Source organism: Phyllobates terribilis, unplaced genomic scaffold (assembly GCF_046119375.1).
Source record: "Phyllobates terribilis strain yellow unplaced genomic scaffold, ASM4611937v1 Scaffold_2__4_contigs__length_985480577, whole genome shotgun sequence".
Taxonomy (NCBI): Eukaryota; Metazoa; Chordata; class Amphibia; order Anura; family Dendrobatidae; genus Phyllobates; species Phyllobates terribilis.
In genome coordinates, this window is record NW_027362762.1 from 267083101 (window position 1) to 267100598 (window position 17498).

Here is a 17498-nt window from a genome sequence, read left to right on the forward strand (position 1 = left end):
TGTTTTTTTTTATTTTTTTATTCTGTTCTGCGTGTGGTAAAATTGATAAGGTAGCTTTATTCTTCGGGTCAGTACGTTTACAGCGGTACCACATTTATATATATATACAGTTATATGAAAAAGTTTGGGCACCCCTATTAATCTTAAGCTTAATGTTTTATAAAAATTGGTGTTTTTGCAACAGCTATTTCAGTTTGATATATGTAATAACTGTTGGATACAGTAATGTTTCTGCCTTGAAATGAGGTTTATTGTACTAACAGAAAATGTGCAATCTGCATTCAAACAAAATTTGACAGGTGCATAAGTATGGGCACCTCACCAGAAAAGTGACATTAATATTTAGTAGAATCAATGAATATGAATAGCGGTACCAGAGCGCCAATAACAGGGCAAAAATATTAAAAGGACTGATTTATTAATACACACTTACACACAACGCGTTTCGGTGGACACAGCCACCTTCATCAGGTGTGACAAGCAGCAAACAATTGATCCTTATATACATTTAACTAAGTATATGTGACACCCCAGGGGTCTGGTTGCCACAGTGATAGAGATATTATGTCTGAGAGCAGGTGGGAGGTCCTTTGGTCAGGGATCCTGTGCATGCCACACCTCCTGCCCAGTCTTGGGAGGGGAAGAACTTCCCCTGTAAAAACCCGGGGCTGAGGCAGGGTGAGTCAGACAAGGAGAGTGGAGAAGAGAAGCAGCATAGGAAACAGCAGAGTTACAAGGAGTCAGGGGCTGGCAGCTACAGAGCTCGCCCTGACTAAGAAGATTCTTTACCGGACCCGGAGTCCGAGGCTGTGGGGACTAACTCCTACCCAGCAGCAGAATCCGTCGGGCAGGGGATTTCAGGTCCTCTGGCCCAGAAGCCTGAAGGCACGGTCACACGCGTGGGACCAGCACCGCCATCGTGGAGCGGAAGCCATTAGAAGGCCCCGAGTCACCGGCCATACGGGTGAGCACCACACGGTACACTCAGGGACGTGGGCTACTTACATCAGCTTCTAGCAAGGTAGCCAGAAGAGTACAGTCAGTTTGGGAGGCCTACAACTACGCCTGGCCAGGGGAGATCCCATCTGCTCAAAGACTGACCAGGCCCCGTTTGCTAGCAAGTACTCCGGGAGGGTCTGTCGTTGTTACCAGTAAAGACCCTGAACTACACCGTACCGTCTCTGAGTGGTTCCTGCTACCCCCATCATCCACGTCGGCTGCCCTGAGGCCATATCCCTCCCGTTGGGGGTTATACTATCATGCTGCACAATCCTACCACCGGCCTCAGCGGTCTGCCCTGCAGCAGCAGCTTCCTGGCTGCACTCAACTGGTGGCGTAGTCATCAACTATTTACTACTAATAGACTGCCGTCTAGTTTGACTCCCTGGGCACGGACCGGGTCACCGCCACGAGATTACAACCCTCCACGGATCCGGCTCCGGGTAAGCTCCCGCGTGCGCACCGCAGCGCGACACAGGCCCAGGGGCGCGTCAAATTTGGCGTAGTCGGCAGGATTTCGTGCCCGCAACCACCGGGTACTGCGTGCCTGAAAAGCAAAGACTGTTCAAACTTACCAGTGGTGAAGGTTTCCCGCCATCCGGCGCCATCTTCTACCTTCTTCCCGCCATCCGCGAAGTTTTCCCGCCATCCGGCGCCATCTTCGACCTTCTTCCCGCCATCCGTGGAGTTTTCCCGCCATTGGACGCCATCTTGAGGACGCCGCGCGGGAAGAAGAGGGGCGTGGACTCCGAAAGCGCGCGAGAACTGAAGCCCCGCCTCACGTCCGGACGTTGCGTAAGGTCCTGGAAGGAGCCCAGCAGACGCCGACGTCACAGGAGCGCGACGGAAGGTCCTCAACCCTGACGATCCACTGCGGAGCCGCGGCCTACGGAAGAGGATCATCGCAAGGTAGGCCACGGTCCACTAGGGGGGAGGAAGATGTCGGATACGGAGGACAGCTTCACTGCCTCAACCCCCGCCAGCGCTACCGCTGCTGCAGTTATGCCCTTCACCATGCCCTATATCCCGGGAGCAGCTTGGCTACCCCAGTACTCAGGGGAGTCACATACCCTGCATGACTTTAGAGAAAAGCTGGATAGCCTCTTCCAGGTGTACCCCCTCACAGAAGAGCAAAAAGTGAGCATCCTGGTGGCCCAACTAACCGGGGCAGCCAAAAGGGAAGTAAAATCCTGGCCACCTGGGAGGAAGACTGTCGCAGGGATACTAACCCGGCTGAAGGACACCTTTGATACCCGCACCTCAGCCGAGATTAAGCTTAGATTCTACGGGTGCAAGCAGCGAGCGCATGAGAGTATAAGGGACTATGCACTAAACCTACAAGAGGCCCTGAGGGCCATAAAGCAGACCGACCCTGATGGGATGGGAAACGAGGACAGGCTGTTGACTGAACAATTTATAGAGGGTTTATATTGCAATGCCCACCGAACCCAGTTGCGGGCAATGGCCTTACAGGATCCCCATCTGGACTTTGCACAGTTCAAGGACAGAGCCATCCGGGTGCTCCGAGAACCGGCACCAGGTGGCGTTGTGACCCACAGACGCCCCACTACCACTTACTACCAGGAGGCGGCGCCCTTGTCAGCAGGGCCTGTGGGAGCTGATGCGCAGGCTTTGGACAATGACCCGGCTCCAGACCTACACCATCAGGTCCAAGAGCTAGCTAAGAGCGTTGCTGCGCTAACCCGAACTGTGCAGTCTTTACAGGTTTCCACCCCAGGGAAGATCCAGCTGGCATCCGGACCGGAGGACATCCCGTGGCGTCGACCAAGGAGGACCCCACCGGCCAGAGGAAGACCCAGTGACCGATACAGCGAGGACGGACGACCCATCTGCCGCCGCTGCAATCAACCCGGACATATGGAAAGGTACTGTTCTTTAAACGGGCACAACCTGGGGTAGAGGGCCAACCCCCAGGAAAAAGATCACCAGGCCCATCGAACTGGCGCGACAGATATGTGGGAGGACGTCCAGTCTTGCCTGTGGTACTGGATGGCATTCCCATGAGTGCCCTACTGGATACCGGGTCACAGGTCACCACCATCCCGTACGTGCTCTTCAAGCAGTACTGGAATGACTCGGATATTACCCGCTACCCTGATGACGACTTGAGTATCATCGCCAGCAATGGCCAGCCCGTGCCACAGATCGGATTTAAAGAGGTGACCCTCAAAATCGGTAGAGTCGAGCTGGCCGCACAGGGACTGATCATTGTAGATATTGATAAACATGAGAGTCACCCAAAAATAACTCTAGGAACTAACGTAATTGAAAATTGTCTTGCAGAGGTGATTTTCCTTTTACAGCAGGTTGCCAAGAACGCCAGCTCCGGCGAGCAGCGGGTGCTCCAGAAAGAGATCCGGGCACTGATGCAACGGCAACAAGTGGAACTCTCCGGCGGTGAGATTGGTAGCGTAAGAATGTGTGACCCTTTTCCTATTGCCATGCCCCCAAAAAGTGAAATGATGATTTGGTGCCGGGCAGCTATTGGTCTGAGAGGTAGAGATTACCAGGCAATGGTAGAACCAGTTTACTCAGACAGTAGGCCCACCATTTTGACAGCACGGGGGGTGGTCAACGTACGCCATGGGAGGGTGCCCATTCGCATAATAAATATCGGGGAGAGGGAAGTGTACCTGCCCCGGTATGCCACGCTAGCCAAATTATATACCACTAATCAAAATTCTATACAATCTGTGGAACCCTTGCCTCCATCTCACCCGGAGGAAGGTAACGGCTCTAAGAAAGACATGGAGGACTGGTGTCAGCAACTACATTTGGGTACTGATTCCACTCCCTCACATCAGAAACAAGGAGTCTATCGGGTGGTTCAAGAGTATGAGAGAGTGTTTAGTAAACACCCGTTAGACTTCGGGCGAGTCAAGGGGGTAGAACACCGCATCCCCACGGGAGATCATCCTCCCATAAAAGAGAGGTATCGACCCGTACCCCCTGCACATTACCAACACGCCAAGGGGATGCTTAGAGACATGAAGGAGGCTGGGGTAATCCGGGATAGCTGTAGCCCCTGGGCAGCCCCATTAGTTTTAGTCAAAAAGAAAGACAACACCATGAGGATGTGTGTAGATTACCGGAAAATCAACCGTATCACACACAAGGATGCGTACCCCTTACCAAGGATAGAGGAGTCATTGGCTGCTTTAAGATCTGCTAACTTCTTCTCTACCTTGGATCTCACTAGCGGGTACTGGCAGGTTCCTGTAGCAGAGGCGGACCGGGAGAAGACCGCATTCACCACCCCGATGGGACTTAGCGAGTTCACCTGCATGCCGTTCGGACTCTACAACGCCCCAGGAACCTTCCAACGATTAATGGAGTGCTGTCTGGGCCACAGAAACTTCGAGACGGTCCTGTTGTACCTGGACGATGTCATCGTATACTCCAAAACTTATGAGGACCACCTGAAACACCTGGCGGAGGTGTTCGAAGCTCTGGCGAGTTACGGCCTAAAGGTGAAACCCTCCAAGTGTCACCTCCTGAAACCAAAGGTGCAATACCTGGGACACGTGGTGAGCGCTGACGGAGTGGCTCCCGACCCCGATAAGATCACCGCAATTAAGGGATGGCCAAGCCCCTCCAGCGTAAAAGAAGTGCGGCAGTTCCTAGGGTTGGTAGGCTACTACCGAAGGTTTATTCCCGGTTTCACCAAAAAGGCAGCGCCTATGCAGGACCTCCTGATAGGCCAGTCCCGAAAGGCCAAGAACCAGAAGCCGCCCTTCAAATGGGAAGAGCTAGAAGAAGAGTCCTTCCGCCAGCTGAAGATGGCCCTCACGGGGGATGAAATCTTGGCGTACCCGGACTATAGCCAGCCCTTCATCCTCTACACCGACGCCAGTAACATCGGGCTAGGAGCCGTACTGTCCCAGATTCAGCAGGGGAGAGAACGAGTAATCTCCTATGCCAGCCGAAAACTGCGACCCACCGAAAGGAACCCCGAGAATTACAGCTCATTTAAGCTAGAGTTCCTGGCCGTGGTATGGGCAGTCACCGAGCGCTTTAGGCATTACCTCGCTTCTTCCCGGTTCACCGTATACACGGATAACAACCCGTTGACACACCTGGACACGGCAAGACTCGGTGCCCTGGAGCAGAGGTGGATGGCCCGTCTGTCCAACTACGAGTTCACAATCAAATACCGGGCAGGACGCTCCAATACTAACGCGGATGCCCTGTCCAGGATGCCCAACCTGCCGGACGAAGGAGAAGATCCGGAGGGACTGGAAGAAGTTGAACTCCCTGCGTTCCACCGTCATGGGACTATCCAGTATTCCCACCGGGTAAGGGGTAAGCAGGCTGCTACGTTGAACCCCTTACCCCACTACAACTGGGCGGAAACGCAAGACAGCGACCCTGCCGTCCGACTGGTGAAGGAGATGCTGACTCGGCCGGAGGCTCGCCTTGAACCAGACGCTCCGGAGGAAGCCAAACAACTATGGGCGGAGAAGAGTCGACTATTCCTTTACAAGGGGAAGTTGTGCCGCAGAATGGTCAACTCCCGGACGCATGAACTACTCTGGCAAGTAGTGGTGCCACGAAGAGACGCAGCCATGGTGATGGAGGCATACCACGACGGAGCTGGACACTTCGGGTGGAAAAAGCTGGAGTTCCTGCTGCGCGAGCGGTTCCACTGGGTAGGCATGAGGGGAACCATCGAGAAGTGGTGCAGAGACTGTGGCCCGTGCAATCTGAGAAGGAAGGACCGGGCCAGCCAGAAGACTCCCCTGCAGTCCATCGTCACCCGGCAACCGTTGGAACTGGTAGCCTTGGATCATGTAAAACTGACCCCAAGCAGAAGTGGCTACGTCTACGCGTTAACCATCGTGGATCATTACTCCCGGTTCTTGGTTGTCGTCCCCGTCAAGGACTTAACGGCTCAAACAGCAGCTAGAGCCTTCCAGCAGCACTTCTGCCGTCCACACGGGTACCCGGACCAAGTGCTGACGGACCAGGGACCAGGGACCTGCCTTTGAAGCGGAGGTCTTCCAGGAATTCTGCAATCTGTATGGCTGCCGGAAGATAAGGACGACACCCTACCATCCGCAAACTAATGGACTTTGTGAAAAAATGAACCAGGTGGTAATGGATCTTCTAAAAACATTGCCCCTGGAAGAACGCAGTCTGTGGCCTGAGAAGTTGCCCGATCTGGTGGACCTATACAACCACATCCCGGTAGGTTCCACCAACTGTACCCAGGCTTACCTAATGAGGGCGAGACCTGGTAAGTTACCTGTTGACCTGGAAATGGGAGTCCTGACACCTGAGGACACTTCACCAGAAACAGACTGGGACACAGAGAGGCAGCAGCAGTACCGGAGAGTACAGGAGAGCGTGGAGCGAAGTCTCTGTCAGGCTAGGGAAAGACAAGAGAAAACTTACAACCAGTATGCTCCCGCTGTTCCCCTGGTACCCGGAGAGCAGGTCTTGAAGAGGAAGAGACGGCTCCACAAGTTGGACGACCAGTGGGAGAAGGACCCGTACACCGTACTGCCCTCAAGCCACGAGAACCCGAAGGTCTGTACCATCAGTAAAGACGGAGGGGAAACCACAGCCATTGTATCCCGGTACCACCTGAAGAAGTGTCCCGAACAACTGAGGAACCCTGAAGAGGAACAAGAAGACCATCGACCCGTGGAAGAAAGGGAAGATATGGTTAGTACCGTGCTCGGGGACTTTCCTCAGTCTTGGACTGAAGTCAATGGTGCAGTTGTGGTACCCGTACTCACCTTCCTCCAACCATCATCCCAAGAACCTACGGAGCAACGGGTAGAGCTGGAAGAACAGCCGGTCCAGGAGGCAGAAGACTCCACACAAGCGGAACAGGAGAATCAACCCTCTGCTTATAGTGAGCCTGCCGTACCCCTAGTGAGACAAAGAGCCGGTAGACAGCTGCCCAGTTTACCCTTGACAGCTCCTACACCCTGTAGTTCAGGGCCAGACAGTCAGCTCCGTAGGTCCACTCGGGCCACTAGAGGCCAGTTACCCGCACGCTGGAGAATTTAAAGTGTATAAATTGTTTTATCTGTGTTTTTTTTTCTGTGTCTTGTTGCTTGTGTATAATTTTGTGTTTCTAGTTATTTTTAGGAAACCTTGGTGGATTTACCGGGAATCCTTGTATATAGTTGGAGCGTAACCCAGGATGGACTAGAGACTGTTAAGGACTCGGGGTAGGACAGACCCCTACCTGGTTACGTCTCCCTGTGTTGGTGAAATGGACACCTTTGCTTTTCTTCAAAGACTGCATCCGGTTGCGGACACGCCGTAACCATCTTATGTGTTTTTCTTATAGTATTGTTATTGTTATACTTTGTTATGTTTTTCTAAATGTGTTTAGTCCCGGAGTACTAAATTTCACTAGGGGGGAATGTGACACCCCAGGGGTCTGGTTGCCACAGTGATAGAGATATTATGTCTGAGAGCAGGTGGGAGGTCCTTTGGTCAGGGATCCTGTGCATGCCACACCTCCTGCCCAGTCTTGGGAGGGGAAGAACTTCCCCTGTAAAAACCCGGGGCTGAGGCAGGGTGAGTCAGACAAGGAGAGTGGAGAAGAGAAGCAGCATAGGAAACAGCAGAGTTACAAGGAGTCAGGGGCTGGCAGCTACAGAGCTCGCCCTGACTAAGAAGATTCTTTACCGGACCCGGAGTCCGAGGCTGTGGGGACTAACTCCTACCCAGCAGCAGAATCCGTCGGGCAGGGGATTTCAGGTCCTCTGGCCCAGAAGCCTGAAGGCACGGTCACACGCGTGGGACCAGCACCGCCATCGTGGAGCGGAAGCCATTAGAAGGCCCCGAGTCACCGGCCATACGGGTGAGCACCACACGGTACACTCAGGGACGTGGGCTACTTACATCAGCTTCTAGCAAGGTAGCCAGAAGAGTACAGTCAGTTTGGGAGGCCTACAACTACGCCTGGCCAGGGGAGATCCCATCTGCTCAAAGACTGACCAGGCCCCGTTTGCTAGCAAGTACTCCGGGAGGGTCTGTCGTTGTTACCAGTAAAGACCCTGAACTACACCGTACCGTCTCTGAGTGGTTCCTGCTACCCCCATCATCCACGTCGGCTGCCCTGAGGCCATACCCCTCCCGTTGGGGGTTATACTATCACGCTGCACAATCCTACCACCGGCCTCAGCGGTCTGCCCTGCAGCAGCAGCTTCCTGGCTGCACTCAACTGGTGGCGTAGTCATCAACTATTTACTACTAATAGACTGCCGTCTAGTTTGACTCCCTGGGCACGGACCGGGTCACCGCCACGAGATTACAACCCTCCACGGATCCGGCTCCGGGTAAGCTCCCGCGTGCGCACCGCAGCGCGACACAGGCCCAGGGGCGCGTCATATACAATTACTTAAAAGGGGTGGGGCCAGATACAGAGTAATACTTCTATATTAACCCCTTGAGTTCATATATGCTCAATAGAGTAAAAAGGATTGCTATAAATTAATGCCTAATGAAGCATAAAGGGTTCTTATAAAAAGGATTCGCTGTATAAAAACTTGTGAATCCTATAATCATAAATAATAATTTTTACATACAACATAAAACAATGTATAAATATAAAATTATAAAATTACAATCAGTTTCTATCATTATAAGTAGGGAAAAGTAGACGAAGAAAGGAAAGAGAAAGAAAAAAAAATAAATAAATAAAAATAAAAAAATAAAATTTAAAAAATATTCCCAAAAGAAAAAAAAATATAAAAAACAAAAAAAACAAAAAAAAAAAAAAAAAAAATTTTTTTTATCCCAAAAAAATTATTTATTTATTTATCTTCCAATAGAAAATGCCTTTTTAGTGTCAATTTCCTTATAAATTCATTTAAATCACAGAACAGAGTGAAATTATTAAATGGGACAGCTGGACAGAAAGACAATCCTCGACCTAACAAGGATTGTTCAGCTTCAGATAGCACATAGCTAGAAATATTAAAAATACCCCCACAACCGATAGGGGTTTCTATCTGCAGGGAATTTGGATTCTGGTTCATTGGCAAGAATCATCAACAGATAAGAACTGTGTTTAAGACTTTAAAATCTAAATTGCTGGATCATTATGGACTTTTATGTGACCAATAGAGAGAAATTTAGATTATCTCTGATCAATACAGCCCTTAGTAAAGACTTTAAAGATGGCGACAGATGCATATATAATAATCCAACTATGCTGAATGATATAGATCAAAAAAGGTTACGTGGACTGTTTTTGAACTTAGAAAATAATAGCAAAATAGAAATAACTAATCACATAGACACGATGTTTTTAGAACATTACATTAAGGATAACATAATACCTAAGGGATTGAGAATGAATCTTAATTCATCCTTTCCTCAGGATATTGTTTTTACTGAAAGATGGGACAGGTGTATTTCTGATTGCTCAACAACACTGATCAGATTGTTGATTGATAAAAGGAATACTCTGGCTATGCATGCTTTAGAAACAAGAGCTAAAATTAAAGGGGATTTGGAGTTCTTTTCTTCATCTACGGAATATTTTGCCATAGATAATGAGGTAAAACTAAGACTGGCTAAGTTTGAAAATGATTTAATAAATAAAAAAGCAAAAAAATATGAAAGAGATATAAAAGACTCTAAAAAAGAAAAAATCCAATCACCACTTCAAATTTCACCTGTTCCCATCATCTCTATGCAGAGAACAACTAGGGATAATCCATCATCCCCTATTCTAAGCAATGATACTGATAACCATACAAAACAAGTGAATAGTTTTCAAAAACAGTTTTTTATGAATAAAAAACAACAAGCAATATATGAGACTCATAAAAAGAAGTTATCCATTAACAATAATTACAAGAAAAATACTGCATTTAATTCTAATTTGGAAAAAAATAATGACCTTATAATAGAGGGAATGTGTATGGAAATTACTCCTCCCTCCATACTGATTACTGATCCACCTATTTTATCCACACAAGCAGCAGATGTAGAATTTATTGCTAATCCGTCTACTATTTCCACACAAGTAGCAGATATTGATGAACTGAACTTCACATTACATATTAACACACAGGAGATATCCCATAGTGGATCTAATATCTCAGAGCTTTCTAGTGCAATACAGACTCCTATTGCTGGGGAGTTATCTGGACAGATCCCGTTAGCGGATACACTGAATATTTTTAATCAAGGGAGACCCTCTGATAAAATAAGTGGTATAAACCACATAAAACCCCCTATAAACAGAATGACATCCTTGGAATTATCTCCGATTTTGAATGAGAATAGTATCTTGATAAATCCTCAAGCACAGAATGCAGTTGCATCTCAAACTAATAAAACGAAAATTACACATTTTTTCCACGTGGTCCCCGGACGTTGTCCAAAACGAAAAAGAAATTTAGGGGATGTAGAGGGAGTGGAAAAACCCGAGGCCTCAATAACAAAAATAGTCCAAATGTCAAAATTGAGACACAATCCAAATATAAAGAAAATGAAATCTTGCTAATGAACCAGAATCCAAATTCCCTGCAGATAGAAACCCCTATCGGTTCTGGGGGTATTTTTAATATTTCTAGCTATGTGCTATCTGAAGCTGAACAATCCTTGTTAGGTCGAGGATTGTCTTGCTGTCCCATTTAATAATTTCACTCTGTTCTGTGATTTAAATGAATTTATAAGGAAATTGACACTAAAAAGGCATTTTCTATTGGAAGATAAATAAATAAATAATTTTTTTGGGATAAAAAATTTTTTTTTATTTTTTTTTATTTTTTTTTGTTTTTTATATTTTTTTTTCTTTTGGGAATATTTTTTAAATTTTATTTTTTTATTTTTATTTTTATTTTTTTTTATTTATTTTTTTTTTATTTTTTTTTCTTTCTCTTTCCTTTCTTCGTCTACTTTTCCCTACTTATAATGATAGAAACTGATTGTAATTTTATAATTTTATATTTATACATTGTTTTATGTTGTATGTAAAAATTATTATTTATGATTATAGGATTCACAAGTTTTTATACAGCGAATCCTTTTTATAAGAACCCTTTATGCTTCATTAGGCATTAATTTATAGCAATCCTTTTTACTCTATTGAGCATATATGAACTCAAGGGGTTAATATAGAAGTATTACTCTGTATCTGGCCCCGCCCCTTTTAAGTAATTGTATACCTAGTTAAATGTATATAAGGATCAATTGTTTGCTGCTTGTCACAACTGATGAAGGTGGCTGTGTCCACCGAAACGCGTTGTGTGTGAGTGTGTATTAATAAATCAGTCCTTTTAATATTTTTGCCCTGTTATTGGCGCTCTGGTACCGCTATTCATATTCATTGATTGTCCTTTTCCCCCTGTTGGGGTGCGGTAGAGCTGCCTTTAACCTATTGTTCTTTCACCTGTGGGAGCAATTTAATTAGAATCACTACCCTGGTTTTCCAAGCTGCGCTGCCTTAACCCCTCCGGAACGCTGCCGGGGGTGTTGGTGAAGCTGGGCGTCTATCTCGGCATTACATGCTACTAACCTGACCACGTGATAAACCACCAAGAGATCAGGATCTGTGAACGCCGCTGGAAATAGATGACAGCCACCAACAGAGCGGAGCTTGTGGAGCTTTACACTGGGGTTGTGCAGAGGTGCACAACTTCATAAGGTTAGTAGCCATCCCCACACCCCTCTACAATTGCAATACTGAGTCACCCATTGCGCCTTGTTCTCTCCTATTAATATTTAGTAGATCCTCCTTTTGCAAAAATAACAGCCTCTAGTCGCTTCCTGTAGCTTTTAATGAGTTCCTGGATCCTGGATGAAGGTATTTTTGACCATTCCTCTTTACAAAACAATTCCAGTTCAGTAAAGTTTGATGGTCGCCGAGCATGGACAGCCCTCTTCAAATGATCCCACAGATGTTCAATGATATTCAGGTCTGGGGACTGGGATGGCCATTCCAGAACATTGTAATTGTTCCTCTGCATGAATGCCTGAGTAGATTTGGAGCGGTGTTTTGGATCATTGTCTTGCTGAAAGATCCATCCCCTGCGTAACTTCAACTTTATCACTGATTCTTGAACATTATTGTCAAGAATCTGCTGATACTGAGTGGAATCCATGCGTCCCTCAACTTTAACAAGATTCCCGGTACCGGCATTGGCCACACAGCCCCAAAGCATGATGGAACCTCCACCAAATTTTACTGTGGGTAGCAAGTGCTTTTCTTGGAATGCTGTGTTTTTTTTGCCACCATGCATAACGCCTTTTTGTATGACCAAACAACTCAATCTTGGTTTCATTAGTCCACAGGACCTTCTTCCAAAACGAAATTGGCTTCTCCAAATGTGCTTTTGCATACCTCAGCCGACTCTGTTTGTGGCGTGCTTGCAGAAACGGCTTCTTTCGCATCACTCTCCCATACAGCTTCTCCTTGTGCAAAGTGCGTTGTATAGTTGACCGATGCACAGTGACACCATCTGCAGCAAGTTGATGCTGCAGCTCTCTGGAGGTGGTCTGAGGATTGTCCTTGACTGATCTCACCATTCTTCTTCTCTGCCTTTCTGATGTTTTTCTTGGCCTGCCACTTCTGGCCTTAACAAGAACTGTCCCTGTGTTCTTCCATTTCCTTACTATGTTCCTCACAGTGGAAACTGGCAGGTTAAATCTCTGAGACAGCTTTTTGTATCCTTCCCCTGAACAACTATGTTGAATAATCTTTGGTTTCAGATCATTTGACAGTTGTTTTGAGGAGCCCATGATGCCACTCTTCAGAGGAGATTCAAACAGGAGAACAACTTGCAAGTGACCACTTTAAGTAGCTTTTCTCATGATTGCATACACCTGGCTATGAAGTTCAAAGCTCAATGAGGTTACAAAACCAAAAAAAGTGGTTTAGTACGTCAGTAAAAAGTAGGTAGGAGTATTTAAAACAAGAAAATTATAAGGGTGCCCATACTTATGCTCCTGTCAAATTTTGTTTGAATGCAGATTGCACATTTTCTGTTAGTACAATAAACCTCATTTCAAGGCAGAAACATTACTGTGTCCAACAGTTATTACATATATGAAACTGAAATAGCTGTTGCAAAAGCACCAATTTATATAAAACATTAAGCTTAAGATTAATAGGGGTGCCCAAACTTTTTCATATAACTGTATATATACATTTTTCTATGTTTTGGTGCTTTTACACAATAAAAGCTATTTTATAGAAAAAAATATTTTTTTGCATCGCTTTATTCTGAGAGCTATAACTTTATTTTTCGGCTAATGGAGCTGTCTGGCGGCTTGTTTTTTGCGGGACAAGATTACATTTTCAGCGGTACCATTTTTATTTACATTCGTCTTTTTGATCGCGTTTTATTCCATTTATTGTTTGGAGGTATGATGATAAAGCATCATTTTTGCTTTGTTGTTTATTTTTATTTTTTACCATGTTCACTAAAGTGGTTAAGTAGTTGGACAGTTTTATAGGTCAGGTCGTTCCAGATGCAGCAATACCAAATATGTGCACTTTTATTGTTTTGCTTGTTTTTTTTCATAATAATATTTATTGATGGGTACATTATATTTTTTTTTTTGCTGGATTATTTTTTTTATATTTTTACAATTTTTTTACACTTTTTTTACTTTTATACTTTGTTCCACTATGGGACTTTCACTTTTTTTTACTTTGATCGCTTTCATTGCATAGGGATGGAGCACCATCCCTGCGCTATACAGGCTGTCAGCACTGCAGATGCAGAAGATACTTTGGTCATGCACTGCGCATGATCAAAGTATCTTCCTGCTGTCTGGTGACCCGGATGTTGTCAAGATGACATCCGGGTCACCATGACAACCATGGAACCCAGCTTCAGACAGCGCGGGACGGCGGGGAAGAGGTGAGTATGCAGCGCTTACCTCCGCAATGCTGCGATCGACTTCGATCGCAGCATTGGGGGGGGTTAATGTGCCGGGAGCAGTGCGGGACCGCTCCCAGCATATAGCACCGTGTGTCAGCTGTGACAATCAGCTGACACCCGGCGGCGATCGCGCCCGCACAGGCTGTGTGTGGGCGAAATCAACAGGGTGTACTAATACGTACCTGGCTCTTAAAGCCCAGGGCGCAGGTAAGTATTAGTATGACCTGGGCTGTAAAGGGGTTAATGTAGGTAACGAGTAGAGATGAGCGGTGTTCGACTCGAACTGTTCGCCAATCTCAAAATTCAAGCTGTTTTGGGCGGTGTTCGAGCCGTTCGATGAACTCGAACGATTTGCAAAAAATCCGGCTGTTTTCACAGTAATACTGTTAATCAATGTTAATAGACAGTTTCAGTGTAGAGTGGGTGGGGGGAGGGGCAGGGGATGGATCTCTGCAGAAATAATGCCGATCTCCATTTTTTTTTTCTAACCCGCATTTACAGTGGGGAGGGGCAGTCTGTCAGCCTATCAGCAGCGCACACACGCAGCGAAGTGCTTTTTATTCACACAAGCAAGGGCATGTGTCATTGGCTGTGTATGTCACATGTCCTTGCCCTATAAGACCCAGCCATTTTCCCCGTTGCCACCATTTTCTCACTGCTGCAGCTGAGTGTTAGACGGCACTGCTGCTGCTGTGGGCGCTATACTTTGTAACTGTGTGAATTGCAAGCGAATTTGCTCTTAAATAGATAGGTTTAGGGAGTAGGGACGAGTTGTAATTGCAGCCCTTTTGAGGGCTAGGTTACAACAGTTCCTAGCACTTTTTGCCAGGCAGGACTGTGCCAGTGCTGTGCAAGTGTTTTTCACAGCATTTGGCTAAATCTAGCTAAGCCAATCCTTTTGGGCCTCTAGCAGTGTCTGTTACTCATTGGAGTAGCCCATCTGCACCAAGCTACACCACCTTTGTATTTAATAACAGTTTTTTACTGCATCTAGCCAAGTAAAACCTTTTGGACATAGTAGCAGTGTCTGCTACTCATTGTAGTATCCCATCTGTACCAAGCTACACCACCTTTGTATTTAATAACAATTTTTTACTGCATCTAGCTAATTAAAACCTTTTGGGCCTGCAGCAGTGTCTGTTACTCATTGGAGTAGCCCATCTGTACCAAGCTATACCACCTCTGTATTTAATAACAATTTTTTACTGCATCTAGCCCAGTAAATACATTTAGGCCTGTAGCAGTGTCTGTTACTCATTGTAGTAGCCCTTCTGTACCAAGCTACACCACCTGTGTATCTAATAAAATTGTTTTACTGCATCTAACCCAGCCAATCCTTTTGGGCTAGTACCACAGTTTGGCCACTCAGCTCTGCTCGGTTTCCATCCATTGTTTTTTGTGCAAACAACTACAGAGTTGTCAATTAGTTAACCACCAAAATGAGTGGCAAAAGGCCTGCTGCTGGTGGAAAGGGGAATAGGCATGTTGGAAAAGGAAAAAAAGGTTGTGTCCGTGGGGTAGGTGTTAAAGCAACAGTAACATCTGCAGAAGAAAGACGATCTTCCAGCCAAACTAAGAGGTCTACTTCTTTTCGTGGACAATGTGATACAATCACATGCTTACGGACACGCCCATCGCTACAAATTCCAGATGAGGCACAAAAACTGCAGGTGCTTCAACGGATATCAAGTGCTCATTCAAGTGGGCTCTCCTCCACCTCAACTTCAACATCGCAAATACTCCAGTCCTCAGAGGTGTCACTCCAATCGCACTTGCTTCCTCACAGCTCCCAAGTCTCCAGCTGCCCGTCTGAGTATGGGGTAACACAGATGGTTGAGTCTGCACAGCTGTTTACTCATACTATAGCCTGGGAAACGGAGGTCTGCTCCAGAGCTCCTGTTAATCCAGATGAGGAAATGATCTGCACTGATGCCCAGAATCTTTATGAGTCGGATCCAGGACCAGATGAAGAAGGGTCTGAGCATAATGTAGACCCTCATTCCCAAACTGTAACTCCTGTTGGTGGAGACAATGATGAAGACGATGATGAGACTCAAATACCTGATTGGAGCGACAACTTGACTTTTCGGTCAGGGCCAGAAAAGGTTGGCTCTGAGGACGACGGGTGTGAAGTCACACAGAGTGATGATGACGAGGTTGGAGATCCCACTTACTGTCAATTCAAAGTCAGCCAGCCGATGAGGTCAGCAGAGGAGGTGGAATAGGATCCTATTGACGACGAGGTTAGGTTACGCCTTCCTGGACAGAGACGGAGTACTGGAAGCACGTCAACAACTGCATCCTCAACCACAACTCTGCCTCTGACCACAAGTCGTGGTGGCTCTTCAGGTCGCATGGGCTCTAAGCCTTGCATAGCCTGGGCATTTTTTCAGATCAATAAGGATCAATAAGGATGACCCAACTCGTCTTATCTGTAATATTTGTCACCAAAAGGTAAGTAGAGGCCAAAAAATCCATAGTTTGAGTACTTCATGCATGAACCGTCACATGGATATGAAGCATAAGTTGCAGTGGGAAGCTCACTGTGCTACAATGCGGCCTAGCGGACCGGGCCAACCACCGTCTGCCCCATCTTGTGCATCCACGGCCTCTTCATCCTCTGTGACTTGGGGGACAGCAGTCACACATGTTTTTGGACGCAGACCTGCCACCTCTTTACCCGCAACAGCCAGTGAGATTGGCAGGTCATCATTTCATTTGGAAGTGGAAACACCAGCTGGTGTTGAGCGCTCTCCGACATCGAGAGCACCACCTTTGGATCAAGGCAACTTAACTATTCCACCTGCATTTTCCTCACAGACTGGCAGTTTGCTGGGGACACCCTAATCAACCCTGTCTAAGCACAACAGTCAGCCCTCGGTCACTCAGATGTGGACAAGTAAAAGACCATTTCCTCCTAGCCATGACAAGGCTAAAAAGTTGAATTTCACCATCTACAAGCTGTTGGCTACAGAAATGCTGTCTTTCCACCTGGTGGACACAGAGGATTTTCGAGACCTTATGTCCGTCGCAGTGCCCCAGTACCAGATGCCCAGTCGGCACTACTTCTCAAAGAATGGTGTGCCTGCGCTACACCAGGATGTCGCACAAAACATCACCGCATCTTTGAGAAACTCTGTGTGTGACAGGGTGCATTTCACCACAGACACTTGGACGAGTTGGCATGGACAGGAGCGTTACATGTCGCTGACTGGGCACTGGTAACTATGGTGACAGCAGGACAAGGGGCTGCTGTCCAAGTCTTACCGTCCCCACGAGTTGTGCGTCAATCCTCTTTATCTAGAAGTTCCTCCACTGCTTCTGCCTCCTCAACCTCCTCTCGGTCCTTCACCTGCACCCAAAGCCTGTCTGGTAATGCCACCCGCTTTCTATCTGCGCAGAAGGAATCCTGCACACCTCCTTACTATGCTGGCAGCAGGGCTCAACGGCATCAGGCGGTGTTTACTTTGAAATGTCTGGGAAATGTGAGTCACACAGCTGAGGAGTTGTGGTCAGCTCTGGAGACCCAGTTTAATAAATGGTTGTCTGCACTGAACCTGCAACCAGGGAAGGCCGTGTGCAACAATGCTGCAAACCTGGGTGCGGCCCTTC